The following is a 6,069-nucleotide window of genomic DNA, read 5'->3' on the forward strand; positions in this document are numbered from 1 at the left end:
ACTGACACACACCCATTAGAAACTCTTTTTTTTTCATCAGAGAGATTCCAACCCATGTAGCACCTATAAGAGGCAAACACATTTGCCATTGGGACAAGCCTCAGCCACAAAGCTAATTGGTAATTGTTGAAAGCGAAATATTAAAACCTAACCAAGGTAAGGCAAAATAAAAGCCCAAATTATTTTGTCAAAATGGCTATGCTTTAGTAATCAACTATGACCTAACGTCATAACCCATCCGTTTATTGAAGCCCAGTTTGAATGTTTACTTCTTGGGCCATCATATTTTGTACCTCTGACCCTTTGACATTTTTTTTTCAGACCAAAACGTGTAATTCAAGCCCAGAAAAAACACGAAAATGCTTGACAAGATTGTTAGGTGATTTTTATTTTTGGATATTAACAAATGTTGTTAAGTTGAATACAGCTTTACTCACAAATTGGCTTACTAATTTGCTATAACTCTAATGCACCTTCGAAAACAAATAATTACTCAAATCAGTCAGAAATGTTGTTGAGATTTGACACTTTAATCTTTTAATTTTAAAATATCACCAATAATCTCCTAAATTTAATTCCGTCAGCTTCATATAAATTATTCTATTAATTATTTACAAAAAATACTAATATAAAACATTAATTTACATACGTGGTCATTAAGTATTTACGTGTGCGAAATAGACAAATCAATTCCTGTTATGAAATAGATGAATCAGTCTTTTGATTCCACAATCTCCCTCCTTTCCAACATAATTTTTTTTACTATATCAATTCCTACCTCCTCTTCCTTTTCATCATCCTCTATCTCCCTTTTCTACTCTTCTTTCATTGCCCTTCTTCTCTTCTTCATCATCACCTTTATCTTTTTTTATGTCGTCTCCACTTCTAATATGTGTTTCAAATGTTCGTGCGTGTCATAAGAAGTGCAAGTATTATTTTATAGTTATTAATTTAAATTTTTAAGTGTTAGAATGTTAAGTTTAATTTTATATATTTTTATTTTATTTATTTAGTTAGTAGATTAGACTTTATGTTAATGGATTTAAGATTTTTTATCTTTGATCTAATATGAGGTGTATAAAAACCTTTTAAACTATTGTAGCGGTCAAACATATATTAGAGGAATAAAAAACTACTTGAGAAATTCGTGAAAAATTATGGTGTAGACAAATGAGGTTAAGTGAATCTCTCTCTTATTGTATTAAAAAATCGGATAAAAGATAGAGTAATTTTCTTCTGTTCAATTTCAATTTATCCAAACTATGATAACGTATACAAATGAGGTTAAATGAGTCCATTTCTTGTTACATTAAGAAACAGGATAAAAGGTAGAATGATTTCTTTTGTACTCAAATTTTAATCTACTTTTTTATTGCAGCAAATAAGAGTGTATTGAAAAGATGAGAAGTTATAGAGTTGAGAGACTGATTCTTCTAACTCATATGTTTTAGACATTTAACGGTCACATGTACAAATTAATTTTTTATATTAATACTTTTTATTAATGATTAACAGAACAACTTGAATAAAAACTAATTTAATTAACAAAAATTAAACTTTAAAAATTATTTTATGTATTTTAAAATTTAAAACACTAAAATATCTGATTTTAAAAAAATTCAAAGAAGGATATATATAATTACTTAAAAAAAATAGAGAGTTTGGCCAACTTTAAAATTATTATTGACAACTCTATTGATGGAACTCTATGATAGCTCTATCATGACCCACTTTCTATACTTGCTTCTTAGTTCACAACGAGAAAATAAACAAGTGAATGAATCTCAAACAAATAAAAAATAAGTATCTATATATCATTACCTCATCAAAACATACATATATACTATCTATATATTTTTTTTCTTCAATTTTTTATTTAGGAGCGAAAATGGGTTACTAGATATAGCTCTGCACAATAATTTAATTTATCCGTAACCTAGACATTTGTGACGCCCCACTCCATGCATTACAACACCCAACATATATAAAACAAAACAAAATTATGTGTTACATGTGTCTATGCATTTTCTAGGCACATGCATGCATGTTACATATCCATGTTTAGTGCATGTCTTTGGAAATTCAGCAACGGTTTGATTTGTTGCTCAATTTCAAACATCATATCTAAATTAATAAATAAAGTTGTTCAATAATTAATCTTATCCTCATCCAACCTAACATAATCATATAGATATTGTTTGAGATAACCTCAAGCTAAGACATTATCATCTTGGTCTTGGGTGATTGATTTACTATTACCTATATGATATGTGTACGTTTACCCCTCTAAGGTCAAACAATATCTTTGTAGATTAGGCCTACTAGAAGTAGAAAGACTAGAACCTTCCTTTCTTGTTCTTCATAAAGACACATCAAATCAGTGATCAATATTCAATACATGTATATAAACTAGGAAACATTTCAAGTGTATCGAAAGTATCCTGCACTAATTATTTTAATCGTTGATTTAAATTATAAAAAAATATATAATATATATTAATTAAAATCAACGGTTAAAATAATTAGTACACTAGTATTTTCTAATGCACTTAAAATATTTTTTATAAACTATTTGTAAGATACTATAATATATTCTTATTTCATGAATAGTTAGAACATAAATTTTACCTAGTGTAGATTTAATTGTAAATAAAAATATATTTAAGTAGTTTTTTTAATTAAATATAATAATTTACATTATTTTACTATAAAAAAGATTTAGCATAGACAATTTCAATAATAAAATATAGAAACTAATTTAATATAAATTGAATTAATTTGACAAAATTATCTAAAATATTAGATAAAATTATCAAATAAACTTATTTTATATAATCTATCAAACTAATTCAATTTTTATTATAAATCAAATTAGTTTATATTTTATAACATTAAAATTATGTGGTTAATTTGTTTCTTGTAAATGTGAGATGAATGATATACTTTAATATAGTAATTTTGAGTATTTTTTAAAATTGTAAAAGATACACAGAAATTACTAATCCGAAATTTGTACTTCAAAAATTTTAATTCTTTTAAAATGAAAATCAGAAGGTCTGGTTTTCAAGAAATCGAAAGATAGTATAATTTTCAAAAAATAAAAAAAATCCGATTTCTATATTCTAAATTAAACGATAATACATTTGAAATTAATACTCTAATAATTCATAATCCAAAAAAATACCATTGTTTCTGCTTTCTAACTTTCAAACCCTATATTTTAGCTAGGTTATATTAGGCATGCACTAGATTGCATGACCTAAATCGATGAAAAATTAAAACTATGCTATCATGTATATAGATTGTGTTTTCTGTATTGTCAATTATCGTTTATATAAATCCTCTTGTTATGGTACTATTAATTTCTAGACGTTGATTAATTTAGTATGAAAATATATAAATACGTGGTGAAATTTTTTATTGAATAAATATGTTAAGAAAATACTAAAATTATTTAGTATTTTAAAAATAAATAAATAACGAGTCAATCTATTTAACTCATCAATTTAGACAAATTGAATCAAACTTTTTTGTTCTTCTGAAAAATAGATTAGATTAATATCTTTTGAATTTTGACAAAATACTCATAATATATCCTACCTAATTAGCTAGTTAATAATTAAATTGAGTTGTAGGTTGGTCTAATTGTTACTTTATTAGTCCGTTTAAGTGTCATAATTTAAATTTCGTTTTGTGTATATAATAATATTGTGAAAAGTTAAAAAAAAAATTATATCAAATTTATATATATTTCATTTTTTGTATTAAACATAATTAATAAAAGATAAACAATGTATTGTATATCATTAAAAAATGTATAAAAAATACTTTTCATTGTGTGAAAGAGGAGAGGAAGTTGTGTGGGAAAGGAAAGAGAAGAAAATATCAAGTGTGGGCCCACAATCATTAAAGGCCCATTGACAATTGATATCAAAAGAGAGACGTAACAGCAAGTAGGACATACAATAAAGGTAGGTGGGCCCTAACCCAACCTGTCGGCCTTGGGGAGGCTCGCTCTCTCCCAGCCCAACATTCTCACTCTCTCTCTCTCAAAATTTATCTTAAGAGAGGATATATATTTGCCAATGAGCCTGGGCTCTAGTGGCATTTCTCCCCCCTCCCCACTTCAAGGTCTAGGGTTCAAACCTTAGAGGATGCAATTGAGGAAAAAATGTGATAAATATGTGAGGAGTGTGTGGGTGTGAAAAAAAAAGAGAGGATATATATTTGATTAATTATTTAATTATTTAAAATTTAAATTATGTTATTAGATATTTTTACAACTAGTTTTTGATTAGTTGATTGTTTGTCAATGAAAAATATTTTTTCAGTAAAATTATAATATATAACTAAGTAATCAATTTTTTTAACCAATAAAAAGGAAAAGAAAAAAAATGAAAAGCAAAAAGGTTTAATAAGGACAAAGTTGTTTTTTTTATCAAGTATTCATTAATATAAATAAGGTTATAAACAGTTAATTAAGGATGATAAGCACAATGTTAGGGGACAAATATACGTCTAGGATAATATTTTATTATTTCTCATTAATTTTTTAAAAATATTAATGTCTCAATAATTTTAATTAATATATTATATATTTTTTATGATTGAAATCAACACTTATAAAATGTGAAAATGTCATCTCAAATTGTCAACATAACCAACCTCTCCAATTTCCATTACCTACTCTCTCTCTCTCTCTCAAGAATAATTAAAGTGAACTTTCTTTTTCTCTCTCCCTACTTACTCATTGAAATGTATGTTGACCATTTTTACTATGAAGTAGAAATGTTTATATAAGAGGATGACATTTTCACATTTTATTTTTAGTATATATAATTCCCTTATTATAATGGTAAGAATAATGGAAGGTAATGGTGTCCAAGAAGGCTAATTCACATGCATGATAAAATGGATTTTTTTTCGCTGTATTTTCTAACTCGACAGGTTAAGAACTAATCCGTCGCGGTACTGAACTTTATTTAAGGGTTTGTCGCTGGCCTAAATTGCTACATGCACAAAGCAAACCCCCCACACTTGTTTAAGCGGACTAGTGGTCTAACCACTAGACTAACCCAACCTGGTTGATAAAATAAATTCTTTATTTTCAATTCCTTTTGCAACATTATTGAACACAGTACAAGTTTGATTACCAATTGAAGCCTAGTTGTCCTTCTTATAAATTAAACAAACAAATTCAACAGATTCTTTGCGTGCTGTCAGATTTGCTTATCTTACATTTCATACATTTATGAGTTTTTGTTTTATTTTTTTTACACTTAGTTTCTTTTCCCTTTATATATATAGTCATTGAGCGTGTATAAACTATAAAGGTTTCGATTAAGTTCAAATTTTTCGCATTTTCAATAATTTTAGAATTAAAATTTATATTTTAAAAAGATTTAATTTGAAAAAAAAACTAATAAAATTGTTTAATATAGCGGATGTGAATACATATATTTTTAAATTAGATTGTATGATTATAATAAAAAAATCTTAATTAAACTAATTTGTCTATATTTATATTTATTATTTTGAATGACTTTATTAATATTTTTTTAGAAATTAATCTTCTGAAATATAAATTTTTAAAAATTTATTTATCATTTTATTCTAAGACACAACTTTTTTAATCAAATTAGTATATATATATATATATATACTTCAAATTAAACCATCACTAGTAATAAAATATGAATTGAGTAATTTAAAAACAAATAAAAAAAATCCTGATCTGTTTTTCAATTCAATAATTAATATACCGTACCATTCCATTATTTACTTCCCCTTCAATTGTGTCATAGAAGTAGATATCAATCATTTCACAATAATGTTATATAAATTGCATATTTAATTCATGAATATGTACACTAATAATATAGATCATACTATTTTCCATTTCACATTTTCCTTTAATTTTCATGAAATTATAAATGATTGATTAAAAAAAAGTTGTCACATCAACCTTTATTTACTCAAAATTCATTTTTGCAATGAATCCCACAAAAATTAAAAAATGTCACCGTATTAGCATCATTCTTCTACAGGATTACAATTAAATCAATGAGA

This window comes from Arachis duranensis, chromosome 6, assembly GCF_000817695.3.
Source record: "Arachis duranensis cultivar V14167 chromosome 6, aradu.V14167.gnm2.J7QH, whole genome shotgun sequence".
In the NCBI taxonomy this organism is placed as follows: Eukaryota; Viridiplantae; Streptophyta; class Magnoliopsida; order Fabales; family Fabaceae; genus Arachis; species Arachis duranensis.